General features: G+C 39.8%; 2 long non-coding RNA genes across 2 annotated transcripts; one reads left to right on the top strand and one right to left on the bottom strand.

Moving 5' to 3' along the window:
* Window positions 1–2: 2 nt before the first annotated feature.
* On the bottom strand, window positions 3–8,315 carry LOC145876245 (uncharacterized). The gene is made up of 4 exons (XR_014391470.1): window positions 8,113–8,315; window positions 4,945–5,178; window positions 411–527; window positions 3–106 (listed from the first exon to the last, which is right to left on the bottom strand). It is a non-coding gene; the product is annotated as an uncharacterized LOC145876245 (long non-coding RNA).
* A 10,515-nt stretch (window positions 8,316–18,830) lies between these two features.
* Window positions 18,831–20,576, top strand: LOC145876247 (uncharacterized). Its single transcript, XR_014391471.1, has 3 exons — window positions 18,831–19,711; window positions 19,859–19,901; window positions 19,996–20,576. It is a non-coding gene; the product is annotated as an uncharacterized LOC145876247 (long non-coding RNA).
* The last annotated feature ends 2,458 nt before the right edge of the window (window positions 20,577–23,034 follow it).

The following is a 23,034-nucleotide window of genomic DNA, read 5'->3' as shown; positions in this document are numbered from 1 at the left end:
GTACATAACAGGACCACATACACTGAATATAGAGTCCAGGTCTGTTTGATGACTCTGGGAAGACTGACCACTGAGAATCTCTGACTCTGATCTCTCCTGTTGGTTTCTGTGGACAAAACATGAGATTACACACACACACACACACACACACACACACACACACACACACACACACACACACACACACACACACACACACACACACACACACACACACACACACACACACACACACACACACTGAGGGAATGTTGTGTTTGTTTAATATTGTTTTAGGACTATGAAAATGGACTAAAGTATTAGCCTGTGGATTATGAAAACAACAAAAAGAAATGTGAAAATGGGAGAGGAGAAATGACTAGAGACAGTGTTGTTTAACTCACTGACCATGACCCATGAGTTCTTCTTACCTTTGTTCAGTAGAAAAGTCTCCCTCCCTAAAATGTATAGGATGACCCATGGACTGGTCACTCTTCATGGACACACAGCTGGGTACAGGGGAGGCTGGTCTCTCCTGCTTGATTGGACTTCAACACAACAGAGAAAAACATTACATCTCTCATCTACTCTGATCTCAGATGGGGAAACATAAGAAGAGTTTCATTCCAAAACGCAACATATCACTTTACAGAAATGTTCGGAAATTAGCTTTTATGTCTTAAAGACATTATGAAAGAGATTGGTGTGTTTTTTCACTATCTAATCATGGCATGGGGTTGTTCAATGACAGACATTTATTTGTTTAAAATCTATCACTTGATGGTTTCATTTAAGAAACAAATGCTTTTTTGTGCATAATGCTATGTATCTGCCTCACTCTCAGAGAAATCAGTAGTACTGCTAGGTTTAATACAGTAATAATATATATCTGCCTCACTCTCAGAGAAATCAGTAGTACTGCTAGGTTTAATACAGTAATAATATATATCTGCCTCTCAGAGAAATCAGTAGTACTGCTAGGTTTAATACAGTAATAATATATATCTGCCTCTCAGAGAAATCAGTAGTACTGCTAGGTTTAATACAGTAATAATATATATCTGCCTCTCAGAGAAATCAGTAGTACTGCTAGGTTTAATACAGTAATAATATATATCTGCCTCTCAGAGAAATCAGTAGTACTGCTAGGTTTAACACAGTAATAATATATATCTGCCTCTCAGAGAAATCAGTAGTACTGCTAGGTTTAATACAGTAATAATATATATCTGCCTCTCAGAGAAATCAGTAGTACTGCTAGGTTTAACACAGTAATAATATATATCTGTCTCACTCTCAGAGAAATCAGTAGTACTGCTAGGTTTAATACAGTAATAATATATATCTGTCTCACTCTCAGAGAAATCAGTAGTACTGCTAGGTTTAATACAGTAATAATATATATCTGCCTCTCAGAGAAATCAGTAGTACTGCTAGGTTTAATACAGTAATAATATATATCTGCCTCTCAGAGAAATCAGTAGTACTGCTAGGTTTAACACAGTAATAATATATATCTGCCTCTCAGAGAAATCAGTAATACTGCTAGGTTTAATACAGTAATAATATATATCTGCCTCTCAGAGAAATCAGTAGTACTGCTAGGTTTAACACAGTAATAATATATATCTGTCTCACTCTCAGAGAAATCAGTAGTACTGCTAGGTTTAATACAGTAATAATATATATCTGCCTCTCAGAGAAATCAGTAGTACTGCTAGGTATAATACAGTAATAATATATATCTGCCTCTCAGAGAAATCAGTAGTACTGCTAGGTTTAATACAGTAATAATATATATGCCTCACTGTCAGAGAAATCAGTAGTACTGCTAGGTTTAACACAGTAATAATAGTATATTTCTGTCTCACTCTCAGAGATCAGGCTATACGGATAGTTAGAGGTATGAGGCTATAAGGAGTACCAGTACTGAGTCAATATGCAGGGGTACCAGGTAGTTGAGGTAATAATGAGACTATAAGGAGGACCAGTACTGAGTCAATGTGCAGGGGTACCAGGTAGTTGAGGTAATAATGAGACTATAAGGAGTACCAGTACTGAGTCAATGTGCAGGGGTACCAGGTAGTTGAGATAATAATGAGACTATAAGGAGTACCAGTACTGAGTCAATGTGCAGGGGTACCAGGTAGTTGTGGTAATAATGAGACTATAAGGAGTACCAGTACTGAGTCAATGTGCAGGGGTACCAGGTAGTTGAGGTATTAATGAGACTATAAGGAGGACCAGTACTGAGTCAATGTGCAGGGGTACCAGGTAGTTGAGGTAATAATGAGGCTATAAGGAGTACCAGTACTGAGTCAATGTGCAGGGGTACCAGGTAGTTGAGGTAATATGTACATGTAGGTAGGGGTAAAAGTGACTAGGCAATCAGGATAGAGATTATATCTCTTCATCCAGGGAGTGCGCACACACACACACACACACACACACACACACACACACACACACACACACACACACACACACACACACACACACACACACACACACACACACACACACACACACACACACACACACACACCCCGGGAGGGAATATTGTGTTTGTTTAATATTGTTTTAGGACTATGAAAATGGACAAAAGGATTAGCCTATGGATTATGAAAACAACCAAAAGAAATGTGAAAATGGGAGAGGAGAAATGACTAGAGACAGTGTTGTTTAACTCACTGACCATGACCCATGAGTTCTTCTTACCTTTGTTCAGTAGAAAAGTCTCCCTCTCTAAAGTCTATAAGAGGATCCATAGACTGGTCACTGGTTTCATTACAAAACGCTATATATCACTTTACAGAAAGCAGCTTTTATTGTTTAAAGAAATTATGTATTAATTATTACATCTCTCACAGACAAGGATTTGTTTAAAATCTATCACTTGATGGTTTCATTTCAGAGACAAAAATCATGTTTTTTTATGCAAAATGCTATATATCTCCCTCACTCTCAAATGTGACCGACCGGCTCAATTTGGTAATTAACTAAATAACTACATATATAGTGATTTTGGTTTATGTCAGTTTAATTGTTTGTTATGGTATAAGTTGTTATTTTATGATTGTAAGTGATAAAATTAACTAGTAATTCTGAGTAATTACTACTTTAGTAAGGAATAACACATTTTTCAGTACTACTGCAGTTGCTAAATAATTCCAATAGATGGAAGCATAAGACCACAATGACATTTCAGAAGGTTAGTTTAGTTTTCTCCCTGGATACACCACCACTCCCTGCGCTTCTTTCTGTCCCTTTCCACACTGCTAACACAAGAGGAAGGACTGAAAAAACATTTAACACATTACTGTGAAGTAATATAACGATGATTCATGTTTATTATGACCTGTTTTATGCTCATGTTTTACACTTCATTAATATAACGATTATCATTAAGCCTGAACATTAATTCAGTCACCTCTGGTCGAGAAAAACATATTTTCCCAGTACATTCATTCTCTAATTCATCAACCAGCATCGACCTGCTTTGTCTTCTCGCGCAGCCAATGGGCATGTTGAGGTAAATTTAATTTAAAGGTCAAATGTTGAGGTAAATTTAATATAAAGGTAAAATGTTGAGGTAAATTTACTAACCGGGAGGGTTGAATGATGTAATTGATTGGAGGGCTGGAAGATGCACTCTTGTCTTTTCTATTCCGAGGTTGTTTACTCGCAATATCAGATATTAAGATTACTTTTTATAATGCATGTAATGTTATACTAAGGTTGAGGGTCTGACTAGTAATTATTTACCCAGGGTTCAATACCTGCTATAATCACTATTTGTTGCTCTCCCAAAAGCAACACAGCCCTAACACGAGATATATAACTAACTAAAGTAATGAGTGACCATTTTAGAAAATCATGGGACACATAGTCAGTGGTTGCATGCTATTTTATGTCAATCATATTGCTGCTTGTAGCCTATAACTGATGCTTCGTGGTCTTATGCTGCCATCTATTGGAAATATTTACCAATTAAAAGTTATTAATTCACGTAAGGACATTGGTGAGGCAGCTGAGAAATAAAGTGTATTTTTCCCATTAATTCCTTAGATCAGTCTCAAACCTGCCCCACCTATCCTACACCAATTGTTGCACTTTCAAATAGAGATTACTAGGTCACCCAGTTCAAACCACATTTTTGAAAAATAAAACAAATGTGGCTTGTTTATAATAAATAATAAATGTAATAAAATAACAAAACAATAAAAGCAAAATGCTTATACAGGTTTTGAATAACAAAATAATCAAAATGCTATTTAGTACTATAATAGTTTCTAGAAGTGTTCTACGCTACCCTAGAAACAGGGTTAGGGGTTAAGCCTAAAATAGGTTATACGTAGGGTTAGAGTTTCTGTACAGCACTTTGTGACATCTGCTGATGTAAAAAGGTCTTCATAAATACATTAGATTGATTGTTAGGTTTCGGGTTTTAAAGGTATAAAACATTCTGGGTTTATAGCTCTCTTACCCCTGTGTCCTTCTGTGGGTTCTACATAACTCATTCATGACACCTTCTTGGCTCATAATCTGAGGTAGCAACTGCTTCAGATCTACAAATCAATGAGCTAGACCTGTCCATTTGGTTTGCAACTCAGTGAACCTGAGCAGCAATCACTCAATTCGATGCCTACAAATGAAGATTTCGATGCATATCAAATTTCAAGCAGCCATTTAGAAACAAGATGTCGTAAAAAAAAAAATCTAATTTTAAAAATAGCATTTTGGCTGTTTAAATGGGCCACATCACATCACAACAAAAAGAGGACATGCAGTAATAATAATAATAATAATAATTACAAAAATATATACCCATCAAAAATCTATTAGTTGAAAATCTGAGAACAGTAATATTGAAGGTACCCATAAACAACCATTTCTGATTAAAAAACAAATGTGAATATTTTGGAAATAAACTCTTAATAATTATTTCAAAAATTGTCATCTCACCTCTTGGCTTTGGTGTCATGTTCCCTAGAGAGTCTCATTTTAGAGGCAGGGCCCCCCTCCTCTCTCTCCCCAGAGAGACTCCTTTTAGAGGCAGGGCCCCCCTCCTCTCTCTCCCCAGAGAGACTCCTTTTAGAGGCAGGGCCCCCCTCCACTCTCTCCCCAGAGAGACTCATTTTAGAGGCAGGGCCCCCCTCCTCTCTCTCCCCAGAGAGACTCATTTTAGAGCACTGTCCCCTGTAAACAGAGATCCAGCATGATGGTTGTGGTTAACACAGTAACAACTAAACAGAGATCCAGCATGTTGGTTGTGGTTAACACAGTGACAACTAAACAGAGATCCAGCATGTTGGTTGTGGTCAACACAGTGACAACTAAACAGAGATCCAGCATGTTGGTTGTGGTTAACACAGTGACAACTAAACAGAGATCCAGCATGTTGGTTGTGGTTAACACAGTGACAACTAAACAGAGATCCAGCATGATGGTTGTGGTTAACACAGTGACAACTAAACAGAGATCCAGCATGTTGGTTGTGGTTAACACAGTGACAACTAAACAGAGATCCAGCATGTTGGTTGTGGTTAACACAGTGACAACTAAACAGAGATCCAGCATGTTGGTTGTGGTTAACACAGTGACAACTAAACAGAGATCCAACATGTTGGTTGTGGTTAACACAGTGACAACTAAACAGAGATCCAGCATGTTGGTTGTGGTTAACACAGTGACAACTAAACAGAGATCCAGCATGTTGGTTGTGGTTAACACAGTGACAACTAAACAGAGATCCAGCATGTTGGTTGTGGTCAACACAGTGACAACTAAACAGAGATCCAACATGTTGGTTGTGGTTAACACAGTAACAACTAAACAGAGATCCAGCATGATGGTTGTGGTTAACACAGTGACAACTAAACAGAGATCCAGCATGTTGGTTGTGGTCAACACAGGGACAACTAAACAGAGATCCAGCATGTTGGTTGTGGTTAACACAGTGACAACTAAACTGAGATCCAGCATGTTGGTTGTGGTTAACACAGTGACAACTAAACAGAGATCCAGCATGTTGGTTGTGATTAACACAGTGACAACTAAACAGAGATCCAGCATGTTGGTTGTGGTTAACACAGTGACAACTAAACAGCGATCCAGCATGTTGGTTGTGGTTAACACAGTGACAACTAAACAGAGATCCAACATGTTGGTTGTGGTCAACACAGTGACAACTAAACAGAGATCCAGCATGTTGGTTGTGGTCAACACAGTGACAACTAAACAGAGATCCAGCATGTTGGTTGTGGTTAACACAGTGACAACTAAACAGAGATCCAGCATGTTGGTTGTGGTTAACACAGTGACAACTAAACAGAGATCCAGCATGTTGGTTGTGGTCAACACAGTGACAACTAAACAGAGATCCAGCATGTTGGTTGTGGTTAACACAGTGACAACTAAACAGAGATCCAGCATGTTGGTTGTGGTCAACACAGTGACAACTAAACAGAGATCCAGCATGTTGGTTGTGGTTAACACAGTGACAACTAAACAGAGATCCAGCATGTTGGTTAACACAGTGACAACTAAACAGAGATCCAACATGTTGGTTGTGGTTAACACAGTAATTCTTTAATGTCAATTGTTATCATTAATTAATTATCTCCTATAAAACATTTCCTAACAGACATAGAAACAGTCAGGTGATTTAATGCATCAAGTGAACATGTAGTTGTGAAATGACATCTCCATGGTAACTGTCAATAATAATAATAAGTCACTGTTTGTTAAAGTAGTTCTAGACAGTACAGCAACAATAATAATAATAATAATAAGTCACTGTTAAGGTAGTTATAGACAGTACAGCAACAACAATAATAATAATAATAATAATAAGTCACTGTTTGTTAAGGTAGTTATAGACAGTACAGCAACAACAATAATAATAATAATAATAATAATAATAATAATAAGTCACTGTTTGTTAAGGTAGTTATAGACAGAACAGCAACAATAATAATAATAATAATAATAAGTCACTGTTTGTTAAGGTAGTTATAGACAGTACAGCAACAATAATAATAATACTAATAATAATAACAACAACAATAATAATAATAATAAGTCACTGTTTGTTAAGGTAGTTATAGACAGTACAGCAACAACAATAATAATAATAATAATAATAATAATAATAAGTCACTGTTTGTTAAGGTAGTTATAGACAGTGCAGCAACAATAATAATAATAATAATAATAATAAGTCACTGTTTGTTAAGGTAGTTATAGACAGTACAGCAACAACAATAATAATAATAATAATAATAATAATAAATCACTGTTTGTTAAGGTAGTTATAGACAGTACAGCAGCAACAATAATAATAATAATAATAATAAGTCTCTGTTTGTTAAGGTAGTTATAGACAGAACAACAACAATAATAATAATAATAATAATAATAATAATAATAATAAGTCACTGTTTGTTAAGGTAGTTATAGACAGTACAGCAACACAAGGCCATGTCTCACAATTATTTGTATTCACTAACAGTAGACTATTTATTGTCTTTCAATCTGTTATTTTCTAAATGTATCTGAGAATGTAGACAGAAGGGCTAAAACGGACATGATTGATCTGAGGGGGATCTTTGATCCTGGAGCGCTACCCTCCGGTAGGGTCTCACTCCAACCCTGTTCCTGGAGCACTACCCTCCGGTAGGGTTACACTCCAACCACAGCTGTAACTAACCTGATTTATCTTATAAACCAAATAATTATTTTAATCAGGTGACTAGTTTTGAATAGGAATGAAAACCTACAGGATGGTATCTCTCCAGGAACAGGATCGGGAGCCCTGTTTTAAAAGATGCATGAAATCCATCCTCCAATTTTTTCTGACTATTCAGCTTCAGCTAACCGTGCTAAAATCTTATTAGAAATCAGTTTTTTTTTTGTAACAGTAACGTTACCATTTACCTGGTAATTAAATATAATTTATTTAGAATTGATCAGAATAATGTTTATTGTATTCTCAAATTGAAAGTGCTCCCTCGCGCTCCTCAGCACTACACCCATGGTGATAAGAGATCATAGATCAAACCTACTCTTGACTATTAAATGTCTGACTACGACCTAACTTTATAATAGTGTGTAAGTAGCTTCTAGACTTACCAGTCTGCTCGTCTTTCCTTCAAATCAATACTTTTACCCGACTTCTGTTGCCGAGAAATGTGCGCCACAGTTTCAACATCCATTTCGTACGTGCATTAGCCCACGAACTTCCTTTCAACTTCATGAGGAAATGACATAACAGAATTCCTAAACCCAGAGACCAACATCCCGAGTCTACTGGGACCGCTGGGGAAGCAGACTGTAGGAAGTAGACCGATGCTGTGATTTGGGGTTTGAGAAGTCAGAAGTGAAAAATTCCTCCTTAGTTGTACATTTTCTCTAAATCTAAAGGCAAAACCTAGATTGGAGCCAATGTCTTAAGTATTTCAACATGTTATTACTCCAACTTCGTGAAAGAGACAAACTGACACGTTATTATTTTAGTCAAAAACGACTTTATATCGAAGGAGTGTCTTTGGTTTGACTGCCTGCACATGCTCAGTTCTACATACTTTTGTATATCTAGTGTGTGTGTATATATATATATATATAAAAATAAAAAATAAAATATATATATATATATATATATATATATATATATATATATATAAAATATATATATATATATATATATATATATATATACACACACACTAGATATACAAAAGTATGTAGACACCCCTTCAAATTTGTGGATTCGACTATATCAGCCACATCCGTTGCTGACAAGTGTATAAAATTGAGCACACAGCCATGCAATCTCCATAGACAAACATTAGCAGTAGAATGCTCAGTGACTTTCAACGTGGCACCATCATAGGATGCCACCTTTCCACAAAGTCAGTTCATCACATTTCTGCCCTGCTAGAGATTCCCTGGTCAACTGTAAATGCAGTTATTGTGGAGTGGAAACATCTTGGAGAAACAACGGCTCAAGCGTGAAGTGGTAGGCCACACAAGCTCACAGAACGGGGCAGCCAAGTGCTGAAGCGTGTTTTCTGGAGTGATGAATCACGCTTCACCATCTGGCAGTCCGACTGTCACGTCTGGGATTGGCGGATGCCAGGAGAACCCTACCTGCCCCAACGTATACTGCCAACTGTAAAGTTTGGTGGAGGAGGAATAATGGTCTGGGGCTGTTTTTCCATGGTTCGGGCTAGTCTCCTTAGTTCCAGTGAAGGGAAATCGTAACGCTACAACATACAATTACATTCTAGATGATTCTGTGCTGGCAACTGTGGCAACATTTTGGGGAAGGCCCATTCCTATTTCTGATTGACAATGTCCCTGTGCACAACGCGAGGTCCATACAGAAATTGTTTGTCGAGATTGGTGTGGAAGAAATTGACTGTCTTTCACAGAGCCCTGACCTCAACCCCGTTGAACACCTTTGGGATGAATTGGAACGTCAACTGTGAGCCAGGCCTAATCACCCAACATCAGTGCCCGACCTTCCTAATGCTCTTGTGGCTGAATGGAATCAAGTCCCCGCAGCAATGTTCCAACATCTAGTGGAAAGCCTTCCCAGAAGAGTGGCGGCTGTTATAGCACCAAAGGGGGGACCAACTCCATATTAATGCCCTTGACTTTGGAATGAGATGGTCGGTGAGCAGGTGTCCACATACATTTGGTCATGTAGTGTATATTTGATGCTGTTTGTAAAAATCATGACACCATTTTAGTTGTAGTTATAACATACTGTAGTCTAAAACCATTTTAGTTACAGTATAACATACTGTAGTCTAAAACCTTTAACTAGTACATTTGGGAACAGGACATAATGTCATATTTTCCAAATGGTTTCGTTATCAGAAATGACCAACTTCATGACATGACACTGACATGGGTGACTTCCACGTCTCCTTTTTCCGTTAAATTCATAATCTATGCTGGAGATCCCCCTTAACAAAGCCTTGCCTTAGTCTATCCAGTGGACAAGCCTTCTGCCATGCCTGGATATTTTCAGAAAAAAGTACCAACACTTCAAAATTAAATATCACTTGGGATAATCTTCCAAAGACATTGACTTTTATTCAAATAACAGATTGTACCTGTCCAGCTCCAGGTTCCCCAGAAGGACCAGACACCACCATCTCCTCAGACCAGGCTGAAGGACCAGACACCACCATCTCCTCAGACCAGGCTGAAGGACCAGACACCACCATCTCCTCAGACCAGGCTGAAGGACCAGACACCACCATCTCCTCAGACCAGGCTGAAGGACCAGACACCACCATCTCCTCAGACCAGGCTGAAGGACCAGACACCACCATCTCCTCAGACCAGGCTGAAGGACCAGACACCACCATCTCCTCAGACCAGGCTGAAGGACCAGACACCACCATCTCCTCAAGACCAGCGCTGAAGGACCAGACACCACCATCTCCTCAGACCAGGCTGAAGGACCACACACCACCATCTCCTCAGACCAGGCTGAAGGACCACACACCACCATCTCCTCAGACCAGGTATATCAGGCTGAAGGACGAGAACAGTCACAATGCATTTCCAATTGCTCATTTCGAGAATCTGTAAATTCTAAATTAATACCTTTTCTGCATTTGACATAATACCACTTACGATCAAGTAATCAAATGGAGTGTCTGTGGCAAAATATCATGTGTACTGGAAAGAAAACACATAATGAATAAAACACAATGTTAATTACTCATTATAAATGTATGTTAGTGAAACATATTGTAAAGCGTGCGTGTTGGTGGCAGGGAAGTCAGGCGCAGGAGAATGAACTTGGTATAAACGGAATCGTTTAATAAGTGCTCGCAAATTCCGAAAACCAACATATACAAAATAAAGGAAGTGGGTAGAAAACCCGTCGCACACCAGAGCATAAATGCACCATTACATACAACAAACAATCTCCGACAAGGACATGAGGGGAAACAGAGGGTTAAATACACAACATGTCATTGATGGGATTGGAACCAGGTGTGATGGAAGACAAGACAAAACCAATGGAAAATGAAAAGTGGATCAGTGATGGCTAGAAGGCCGGTGACGTCGACCGCCGAACAAGGAGAGGGACCGACTTCGGCGGAAGTCATGACAATAATGAATAAACAATGTTAATTACTCATTATAAATGTATGTTAGTAAAACATAATGTTAATTACTCATTATAAATGTAGGTTAGTAAAACATAATGTTAATTACTCATTATAAATGTAGGTTAGTAAAACATAATGTTAATTACTCATTATAAATGTAGGTTAGTAAAACATAATGTTAATTACTCATTATAAATGTAGGTCAGTAAAACATAATGTTAATTACTCATTATAAATGTAGGTTAGTAAAACATAATGTTAATTACTCATTATAAATGTAGGTTAGTAAAACATAATGTTAATTACTCATTATAAATGTAGGTTAGTAAAACATAATGTTAATTACTCATTATAAATGTAGGTTAGTAAAACATAATGTTAATTACTCATTATAAATGTAGGTTAGTAAAACATAATGTTAATTACTCATTATAAATGTAGGTTAGTAAAACATAATGTTAATTACTCATTATAAATGTAGGTTAGTAAAACATAATGTTAATTACTCATTATAAATGTAGGTTAGTAAAACACAATGTTAATTACTCATTATAAATGTAGGTTAGTAAAACATAATGTTAATTACTCATTATAAATGTATGTTAGTAAAACATAATGTTAACTACTCATTATAAATGTATGTTAGTAAAAAATGATGATATTAGAACAGTGAAATCTGACCATGAGCATAAAGACACCACAATCACTGCTTTATGGTTCCAGGAAGTCCCTGTTTCAAGAGTTAACACTTACAGTTACAAAATATGCAACAAAATATTTGAAATCAAATAATAACATTGAATGCAAAAAACACTCAATGCTCACTATTACCTTTAATAAAGTTCAGGTCAGTTGTTTCAGTCCATGTCCCAGTGACAAGCTGCTTTGCCAGTTTACTGAGAAAACAAGAGACCAAAAGTCATGTTATTAAATATAATCATATAAAAACTGTAGCCTCTATGAAGAACACAATGTCCAACACAGATGGGGGCATGGTGGCAGGTAGCCTAGTGGTTAGAGTGGAGGGGCTGCAGGTAGCCTAGTGGTTAGAGTGGAGGGGTGGCAGGTAGCCTAGTGGTTAGAGTGGAGGGGGTGGCAGGTAGCCTAGTGGTTAGAGTGGAGGGGAGGCAGGTAGCCTAGTGGTTAGAGTGGAGGGACGGCAGGTAGCCTAGTGGTTAGAGTGGAGGGGCGGCAGGTAGCCTAGTGGTTAGAGTGGAGGGGCTGCAGGTAGCCTAGTGGTTAGAGTGGAGGGGCGGCAGGTAGCCTAGTGGTTAGAGTGGAGGGGGTGGCAGGTAGCCTAGTGGTTAGAGTGGAGGGACGGCAGGTAGCCTAGTGGTTAGAGTGTTGGGCCAGTAACCGAAAGGTTGCTAGATTGAATCCCCAAGCAGACAAGGTAAAAATCTGTTGTTATGCCCCTGAACAAGGCAGTTAACCCACTGTTCCTAGGCCGTCATTGTAAATAAGAATTTGTTCTTAACTGACTTGCCTTGTTAAATAAAGGTACAATTATTATTTTTTACATCAACAGAGCATGTGATTCTGCAGAGAGTAGACATCATCTGTAACAAACATGCAGAGAACACTATAAACAAGGTTAATGTCACATGACCAGAAACAGTACATAGATTAGATCCTGCAACCATGGAGAGGTAAATACTTGTCTATTTATGGAAAAATGCCCTGATTAACTCCTTAGTCTTATCTCAGTTTATGCCCCTGCTACTCCTGATGATTTGTTTTTCAAATCCAATGAGCAAAAAAGATTTTCTTTATCTGGGATGCTGAACCAGACAAAATAAAGCGTGACTATCTATATAATGAATATGATTTGGGTGGGTTGAGATGATTAAATATAAAAGCACTAAACCTCTCTCTAAAAGCTTCACTCATTCAACAGTTTTACTTGAACCCTAAATGGTTCTCCAGTAGATTACTAAGAAAAGCTCATCCATTGTTTATAAATGGTCTTTTTGCCTTTGTGCAGATTGCCATGTCTCATTTTAGATTAATTGAGAATTATACTTTTTTTCAAAGTATCTTTTTTTCAAACAAGCATTGCAGAGCTGGCTACAATGTCAATTTCATCCCCCCTGAAAAGATAAAACAAATATTATGGCTGAACTCAAATGTGCTGGTTGATAAAATACCTGTATTTATGGGAAAGATGTTTGAAAAGGGTATTCTGTTTTTAAATTATATTGTAAATTGGAATGGTAGAGTTATATCCTTCATAGAGTTATCAGAATTGTTTGGGAAGGTCTGTTCAATCCAAGATTACAACCAATTGATTACAGCATTACCCCAAAAATGGAGGAGGCAGGTGGTAGCGGGAGGATGTAGGGAACTGGTCTGTCTGACCAATATAAAGGATCAAAACTGGCGGAGGAATAAAAATTGCATTAATAGGAAAGTATACCAGTTTCATTTGAGGACCAGGATGTTGTGCCATACAGATTGCAAAATAGTTGGGAAGAGATTTTTGGTGTACCGATTCCATGGTACAAGGTGTATGAGTTGATATATAAAACAACGCAAGATTCAAGACTTCATGGTTTGAGCTGAAATTATTATTTAGAATTCTTGCTACCAACAAAATGTTGAATATTTGGGGCATATCATCAAATCAATCATCAAAGCTCTGCAGATTTTGTTGTGAGACTACATATTCAATAGACCATTTATTATGGTATTGCCCTCATGTAGCCTGTTTCTGGTCTCAGGTTCAGGAATGGCTGAAAATGCATAGCATTGATATAAAATTGAGCCTAGAAATAGTACTGTTAGGAGATCTGGAGAGACCGGGTCAGTCAATTACTAATACTCCTCGTAAAAGTATTTATCTTCAATACGCATTCTGTAGATTATATTCGATAGAAATGGTATGTTTGTAACGGCTGTCTGAAGTAGTAGACCAAGGTGCAGCATCCCTGTAACGGCTGTCTGAAGTAGTAGACCAAGGTGCAGCATCCCTGTAACGGCTGTCTGAAGTAGTAGACCAAGGTGCAGCATCCCTGTAACGGCTGTCTGAAGTAGTAGACCAAGGTGCAGCATCCCTGTAACGGCTGTCTGAAGTAGTAGACCAAGGTGCAGCGTGGAATTTGTTCATCTTTTATTTTAGATGAAAAAGGCACTTCACAAAGAAACACAGACGACAGCCAAACAGTCCTGTCAGGTATCCTAACACACTAAACAGAAAACACCTACCCACAAAACCCAAAGGAAAAACATGCTGCCTAAGTATGACTCCCAATCAGCAACAACGATGTACAGCTGTTCCTGATTGGGAGCCATACCCGGCCGAAACAAAGCAATCCCCCAACATAGAAATACAGACATAGAATGCCCACCCAAATCACACCCTGACCAAACCTAAATAGAGACATAAAAAGGCTCTCTCAGGTCAGGGCGTGACAATGTTAAACATCACATCATCATTGAAAGATATATGTTGCGTAGAAATCCGAAGAGGCTGGCCTGCAGAGATAGGTGGGATGGGCTGAGGGAAGCTGAGACAAATGAGAGTGGAGTTGCAGGGTACCGGGATAGAATGACGGTCAAAGATAAAAGTATAAAAAATAAAGTCAAAATAAACATAACAAAAAGCCAGTTTGAATGACACTGAGGGGCAGTGTTGTTACAGCTAATGTTGGTTTGTCTGAGGCTGATGCCGTGCAGGTGTTTGTACACATGTATATATACACACTCTCATTCAAATGCACACATGTGCACAAACACAGACACACACACACACATGTAAATAGTGCCATACATGCACAACATATTCAGTTTGCCTGCTGTTGTGATTGTTGTTGTCCTGGATGTCTTTTGTTTTTTGCCTGGTGGTTTTCTGTTTTCCTTTGTCTTTCTATTTTTTCTCTTTTGTTCATTTTGTTGGTTGTTGGTGAATGAGGGGGTGGAGATCTTGGGGTGGGGAATGGAATATATATATATATATAGTATTTTATTTTTCTTTGGGGGGGCTGTGGGTGGGTCTTGGATGGTTGAGGGGCAGCTCTTGGGGAACTGTGGGGGGGGATCTTGGAGGGCTGGTGGCCTGGCGGTTGGGAGCTTGGGCCAGTTGCTAATGGATCGCTGGTTCGGGTCCCCGTTTTTGACCCTGTGGGAGATCTGTCAACGTGCCTCTGTGTGTCGCTCTGGATGGGAGTCTGTTAGATGACCAGTATGATGTAGTTGTTGAGCTGCTTCACTGCAAGTATATTGTGTTAAAAAAAAAACTCAATATACTTATGAATATAATAAAAGGTTTAAAAGAATACTGGATGCAATGCAATTCAGGCCTGCTTCTCCACAAAGTCTTCAGACTTTGTTCCTCTGCTGTGTTGATCCTGAAAATCCCACACAGCTGATCTCCACTTCTCCCTGAGCTTTGAAGGCAGCTTGGAGACAATGGTTCTGAGAAGGTCTGGGTTATCTCCTCCGTGTGCTTAATGTCCTGCACTGGTTAGAGCATTGGGCCATTAACAGAAAGGTTGGTGGATTGAATCCCCGAGCTGACAAGGTAAACATCTGTCATTCTGCCCCTGAACAAGGCAGTTAACCCACTGTTCCTAGGCCGTCAGTGTAAATAAGAATTTGGTCTTTTAACTGACTTGCCTAGTTCACTGACTTGTCTAGTTTAAATAAAGTTTAAATTAAAAAAAATGCTTAGACTTGTCAATTTGATTGATCTGAGTTAACTTATAGCTAGATACCTCAAGATGACAAATGTATAGCTAGCAACTTCTAGATGACCAACTACCTAGAGGGTTAATGGTTTTTGAAAAATGGTTGTTCATAGCTAAATCCTTCCAGTCATGTAATAGAAGCGAACTGGTGCCTTCCTTGAATAGTGAATTTCTGACCCCTACGAATGTTGTGCTTCTTGTCGAGATCATTGGTGCCTTCATAGTACTTTGCCTGGTTGGAAAGATAAAATAACATCTCCTCAAGAGATTCCATTTAAGTGCAAGCTAACGTTACATACAAAATGAAAGCTACAAAAACAATTAGCTAGCTAGCTAACGTTGGCTAAACATAACTGTCTGGCTAGCTGACTAGGCAGGCTGATGTAAGCCTTCTAAAATATTGTTAAATAGGAATAAATAATTTAAGCTGTTTTTGGATTTAGATTGCTAGCTAACGTTACTTACATTGAGTTGATTAGATTCGAATCTGGCTGTTTTCCTGCCTTTTGTTATAACTATCAAAGTGGAAAGAAGTCTTAATTCAGGTTGGGCGTGAGTTTCTGCTTGAATTTGGTTAAAAGGACAGTGAATTTGTTCAACCTTTGAGAACTTGCTACCAAGCTCATGTGTATCAGACACACATTGTGTTTTCTCTTAGAGACTTTTCTGAACTGAAGACATGTGTTACCACATTGTTTAAGCCTATTGGTGATAGTCATATACTCTGTGTAATTCTGTAATGTATAATGTATTTAATGTACAGTACACTGTAATTGTTTGAGTGTCAATTCTTTCATCCAATTAGTTAAATAGAGTAACTGCATTCCTCATTTTACAGAGTAATTATTTGATTGACCAAATGCTTATAATTTAGAAGGTCTATTGGTAGTTGTTATGTACACTATACAGTACACATACTGTAGCATATTATTGGATGCCACCTTGACATCTCTGATCTGCTTGCCTCCATTAATGAATGCTAGAACATTGGTTGCCAGGATTAGCTCTTTGTATCTAGTCTCTTAATAATTGCATAACGGTGCAAGTCATAAATGTTCATTATATTCATACTTAGTCGGTGATGCAATGATTCGCTGTCTTGCTAGATTCACCAGAGGACCTGTTGCATTTATTTTTACAGAAAACCACGGCAATATAGGTCTACTCTCAGGAAAAAAGGTGCTATCTAGAACCTAAAAGGATTCTTCCGCTGTCCCCATAGAAGAACCCTTTTTGTTTCCATGTTGTGTTGTCATGTGTTGCTGCCTTGCTATGTTATTGTCTTAGGTCTCTCTTTATGTAGTGTTGTGTTGTCTCTCTTTTTGTGAAGTGTGTTTTGTCCTATATTTATATTGTATTTATTTAATTTTTTAAATCCCAGGCCCCCGTCCCCACAGGAGCCTTTTGCCTTTTGGTAGGCTGTCATTGTAAATAACACTTTGTTCTTAACTGACTTGCGTAGTTAAATAAAGGTTAAATAATAAATAATACAAATTAAAATTGGATCGAGGACATCTTGGTAGTTATTTTCATCATCTGAGGCAGACACTTGAAAATTGCAACCCTGGCGTTGCAAACACCATGCTGGCGTTGCAAACACCATGCTCTACCAACTGAGCCACGGGGAAGGCCAGTATATATAACACACCATGCTGGTGTTGTAAACACCATGCTCTACCAACTGAGCCACGGGGAAGGCCAGTATGTATAACACACCATGCTGGTGTTGTAAACACCATGCTCTACCAACTGAGCCACGGGGAAGACCAGTATGTATAACACACCATGCTGGCGTTGTAAACACCATGCTCTACCAACTGAGCCACGGGGAAGGCCAGTATGTATAACACACCATGCTGGCGTTGTAAACACCATGCTCTACCAACTGAGCCACGGGGAAGGCCAGTATGTATAACACACCATGCTGGCGTTGTAAACACCATGCTCTACCAACTGAGCCACGGGGAAGGCCAGTATGTATAACACACCATGCTGGCGTTGTAAACACCATGCTCTACCAACTGAGCCACGGGGAAGGGCCAGTATGTATAACACACCATGCTGGTGTTGTAAACACCATGCTCTACCAACTGAGCCATGGGGAAGGCGATGTGTTTGTTCAGTTTTTTTTACTTTAGTGAGCGAGTGCGTGCTGTGGGAAAATGTGACACAACTATAATTTGATCAGGAATTGAAATGTTAATTAGATCTTGAGGTAGAGGAAATGTGAATACTGCCTATGTAAGAGAGCTTTTGGGGAAAGAAATTGCATGGCGACAGTCTGGGGTTGAGAGGAGAGTAGGTGTTGTTGGAACAGGAAATAAGCAGCATCCTGTTTATCAGCAGTTAGGGGAATACTGAGGAAATGTGTTTTGTATACTTAGAAAAACAGTGAATGTTGGAAAAGGAACAGTATTTTCTACCCAGATAACTAATATCTGCACACTTAAAATACATCAAATAGAATATAAAAAAGTGCACTAGCCAAACAATGAGCCATCTGGAACTCTGTACTGTTGGGGCCTTTGTAGAGATTGTTTGCTTACAGTCCTACTGTGCTCTGAGACTAAGATAAACATCTGCCAGGATGGGAGGGGATCTCTTTCCTTTTCATTCTCACTCTAGGATAGGGGTTCTCATTCTCTTTCATTCTCTTTCATTCTCTTTCATTCTCTTTCATTTTCACTCATTGTCTGTCTGTCTGTCTGTCTGTCTGTCTGTCTGTCTGTCTGTCTGTCTGTCTGTCTGTCTGTCTGTCTGTCTGTCTGTCTGTCTGTCTGTCTGTCTGTCTGTCTGTCTGTCTGTCTGTCTGTCTGTCTGCTCTCTCTCTCTCCTCTCTCCTCTCTCTCTCTCTCTCTCTCTCTCTCTCTCTCTCTCTCTCTCTCTCTCCTCTCACACAATAACATTTATTTTTATTGAACCTTTATTTAACTAGGCAAGTCAGTTAAGAACAAATTCTAATTTACAATAACAACCTACACCAGCCAAACTCGGACGACAAAACTGTGACGCCGCAGTAAATGTCTATTACCAGAAAGATAAGGATCTTCTTTCAATAATTACAATATATTATGTTTGTTTTGGATTAACTTCTGAAATAAATCTTTCTTGAACCAAATATTTAGGTGCTACTGATGTGGTGGAACAGAAAGTCAAGTGTTATTGACAATTTATCAAACTCGAATGGATTTGAAATACATAAAATAGTAAAATATATTTCTAACTGTTTTCTAGGTAACAGCAATTGTCTTTAATTTGGTAAGGTTCAGTACACATTTGGCGTTTTAGACATTTGGACTTCTGAAGAATACAAAAATATGTTTTCATGAGTTCACTCATGTTCCGTAGATTGAGACTTGAGAGAAAGAGATGGGGAGCAATTGCTCCAAAGGGAGGAGAGAGGAGAGGGACATTACCACTTTCTCCAAAAAGAGAAGTTTGTCTTTGGGAAGAAAAAAGGAGTACACTGAAGGGAGGAAAGCAGAGGGCAACAGTGGAGAAACGCTCTTTCAACAAAGGTCAGACCAATTTCCCTGAAATGGTTCAAGTCAGTTTTGCCTTGTGTTGTAGTACCAGGTTGAGGACATAGAGGCCAGTGTTACCTCTATCTCTCATTGTCTCTCCTAGTCTTCCTGGCCTACAATCCCCAGTCTCCCCAGCCTACAATCCCCAGCCTACAATCCCCAGTCTCCCCAGCCTACAATCCCCAGTCTCCCCAGCCTACAATCCCCAGTCTCCCCAGTCTACAATCCCCAGTCCCCCCAGACCGACAATCCCCAGTCTTCCCAGCCTACAATCCCCAGTCTTCCCTCACAGCTGAGGGTGGAAGCAGTCTATGTGCCCCAGTGATCAGCAATAAGGAAGTAGGAGGTAACATCAACATCACTCAGAACAACACTCAGAACAACGGTAAAAACATAACTCTTCCACTTTCTTTACATGCTGTGAGGAAAAGGTTTCCTCTGACATATTATTATATTCATACTTTATTCAATCAAATCACCTTCAGAACTGTAGGAGAATATAATATATTTTCCTATTTTGTTCAATTTCTAGATGACTCCTCCCAGGTTGCACAATGCAGTGCCACGCTAAAAGGGTAAGTTGTCAAACGTTTGACTTTGTGCGCGTGTGATGTGGTGTGGGTGTAAATGAATATTTTTTTTGGTTAAACCATCTCTCTTTGTCCACAGTGAGTTGCGTGGTGGTCTGTCTCCAGTATCCAGAGAGACCCAGAGTGCATCAAGGAACACACACTACCACCACAATATGAAGAGAAAGACAACACAAAGAAGACACAATACATAATGAATGATAAATACATCTGCTTAATGCATTATTATGATGCATGACATAGGAGCTAACAGGTTATTTTGCATTGCGTATTATGCAGATGAATGCACATATAATGCATTATGAAGAGGGTATTCAAAGGAGGTGTTACCATAGGAGGTGTTACCATAGGAGCTGTTACCATAGGAGTTGTTAACATAGGAGGTGTTACCATAGGAGGTGTTACCATAGGAGGTGTTACCATAGGAGGTGTTACCATAGGTGGCGTTACCAGAGGAGGTGTTACCACAGGAGGTGTTACCATAGGAGGTGTTACCATAGGAGGTGTTACCATAGCTATAGGAGGTGTTACCATATGAGGTGTTACCATAGGTGTTGTTACCATAGGAGGTGTTACCATAGGAGGTGTTACTATAGGAGGTGTTAGCATAGGAGGTGTTACCATAGGAGGTGTTACCATAGGAGGTGTTACCATAGCCATAGGAGGTGTTACCATAGGAGGTGTTACCATAGGAGGTGTTACCATAGGAGGTGTTACCATAGGAGGTGTTACCATAGCCATAGGAGGTGTTACCATAGGAGGTGTTACCATAGGAGGTGTTACCATAGGAGGTGTTACCATAGCCATAGGAGGTGTTACCATAGGAGGTGTTACCATAGGAGGTGTTACCATAGGAGGTGTTACCATAGGAGGTGTTACCATAGGAGGTGTTACCATAGGAGGTGTTACCATAGCCATAGGAGTTGTTTCCATAGGAGGTGTTACCATAGGAGGTGTTACCATAGGAGATGTTACCATAGGAGGTGTTACCATAGGAGGTGTTACCATAGGAGATGTTACCATAGGAGGTGTTACCATAGGAGGTGTTACTATAGGGTGTGTTACCATAGGAGGTGTTACCATAGGAGATGTTACCATAGGAGATGTTACCATAGGAGGTGTTACCATAGGAGGTGTTACCATAGGAGTTGTTACCATAGGAGGTGTTACAATAGGAGGTGTTACTATAGGAGGTGTTACTATAGCCATAGGAGGTGTTACCATAGCCATAGGAGGTGTTACCGTAGGAGGTGTTACCATAGGAGGTGTTACCATAGGAGGTGTTACCATAGGAGGTGTTACCATAGGAGGTGTTACTATAGGAGGTGTTGCTATAGGATGTGTTACCATAGGAGGTGTTACTATAGGATGTGTTACCATAGGATGTGTTACCATAGGAGTTGTTACCATAGGAGGTGTTACCATAGGAGATGTTACTATAGGAGGTGTTACAATAGGAGGTGTTACCATACGCATACGACACACAATTCATCTTCTCCTTTCCCCCTTCTGATAACCAAGTAGCGAATCGCATCTCTGCATGTCTGGCAGACATATCAGTGTGGATGACGGATCACCACCTCAAGCTGAACCTCGGCAAGACAGAGCTGCTCTTCCTCCCGGGGAAGGACTGCCCGTTCCATGATCTCGCCATCACGGTTGACAACTCCATTGTGTCCTCCTCCCAGAGTGCTAAGAGCCTTGGCTTGACCCTGGACAACACCCAGTCGTTCTCCACTAACATCAAGGCGGTGACCCGATCCTGTAGGTTCATGCTCTACAACATTCGCAGAGTACGACCCTGCCTCACACAGGAAGATGCGCAGGTCCTAATCCAGGCACTTGTCATCTCCCGTCTGGGTTACTGCAACTCGCTGTTGGCTGGGCTCCCTGCCTGTGCCATCAAACCCCTATAACTCATCCAGAACGCCGCAGCCCGTCTGGTGTTCAACCATCCCAAGTTCTCTCACGTCACCCCGCTCCTCCGCACACTCCACTGGCTTCCAGTTGAAGCTCGCATCCGCTACAAGACCATGGTGCTTGCCTACGGAGCTGTGAGGGGAACGGCACCTCCGTACCTTCAGGCTCTGATCAGGCCCTACACCCAAACAAGGGCACTGCGTTCATCCACCTCTGGCCTGCTCGCCTCCCTACCTCTGCGGAAGCACAGTTCCCGCTCAGCCCAGTCAAAACTGTTCGCTGCTCTGGCACCCCAATGGTGGAACAAGCTCCCTCACGACGCCAGGACAGCGGAGTCAATCACCACCTTCCAGAGACACCTGAAACCCCACCTCTTTAAGGAATACCTGGGATAGGATAAAGTAATCCTTCTAACCCCCCCCCCCCCCCCAAATAAAAAATTGATGACGCTGTTCTCAGAGTGACATACAAAGGAATCAAAAGAAAAGGCAGCGCCAGCCATGACTATGGCATTGGAAGCAATGACAAGTCCTGGTGTATACAGCACCAAATGCATTTTCATCATAATGGCACTGTTATTAAATTCCCCCCCTTTAGTGACCCCTCCAAGCACAGAATAGGAGTGTATCTGGACTGGCCGGCCAGCACCCTGTCCTTCTACACGGTCTTCTCTGACACATTGACCCACATGTACACATTCCACACCACATTCACTGAGCCCCTCTATCCAGCTTTTGGACTAGCCGGCTGTTACCCTTGCTCAGTGTCTTTGTGCCAGGTAGAGTAGCCTTCTCGGTCCTGGAGGAACACCTGGGTCTCCATGACAACAGTCACACACACACCCTTCGGTTCTAACACGACCGTGTGACTTGATGGCTTTGACAGTGGTCATGACTTCAGATATGGACATTAATAAATCAGTTGTTGTGAGGAGATTACTTTATTATATTCCTGTGACTGTACATCCATGTTCTGTTATGTTAGTGCAGTTCTGTAAAATGCCTTTGACTTTGAATAGGATACATATTATTGTTAAGTGTGATCAAATCATTTGTAAATATTTGTTTGTTAAACGTGTTGCATCATACAGTAAACACAACACACACGTCTCTGTCTGTGTACAGTAGGCCAGAGTTTCTCAAGAAAAATAAAGCTTTGGTTTAGACACTCATTTCATTTTAGTATTGACTGATATTGG

Source organism: Salmo salar, unplaced genomic scaffold (genome assembly GCF_965601325.2).
Source record: "Salmo salar unplaced genomic scaffold, fSalSal1 ptg000519l, whole genome shotgun sequence".
Lineage (NCBI taxonomy): Eukaryota > Metazoa > Chordata > Actinopteri > Salmoniformes > Salmonidae > Salmo > Salmo salar.
The sequence above is the reverse complement of the archived record's forward strand: the minus strand, read 5'-3'. Positions and strand labels throughout refer to the sequence as shown.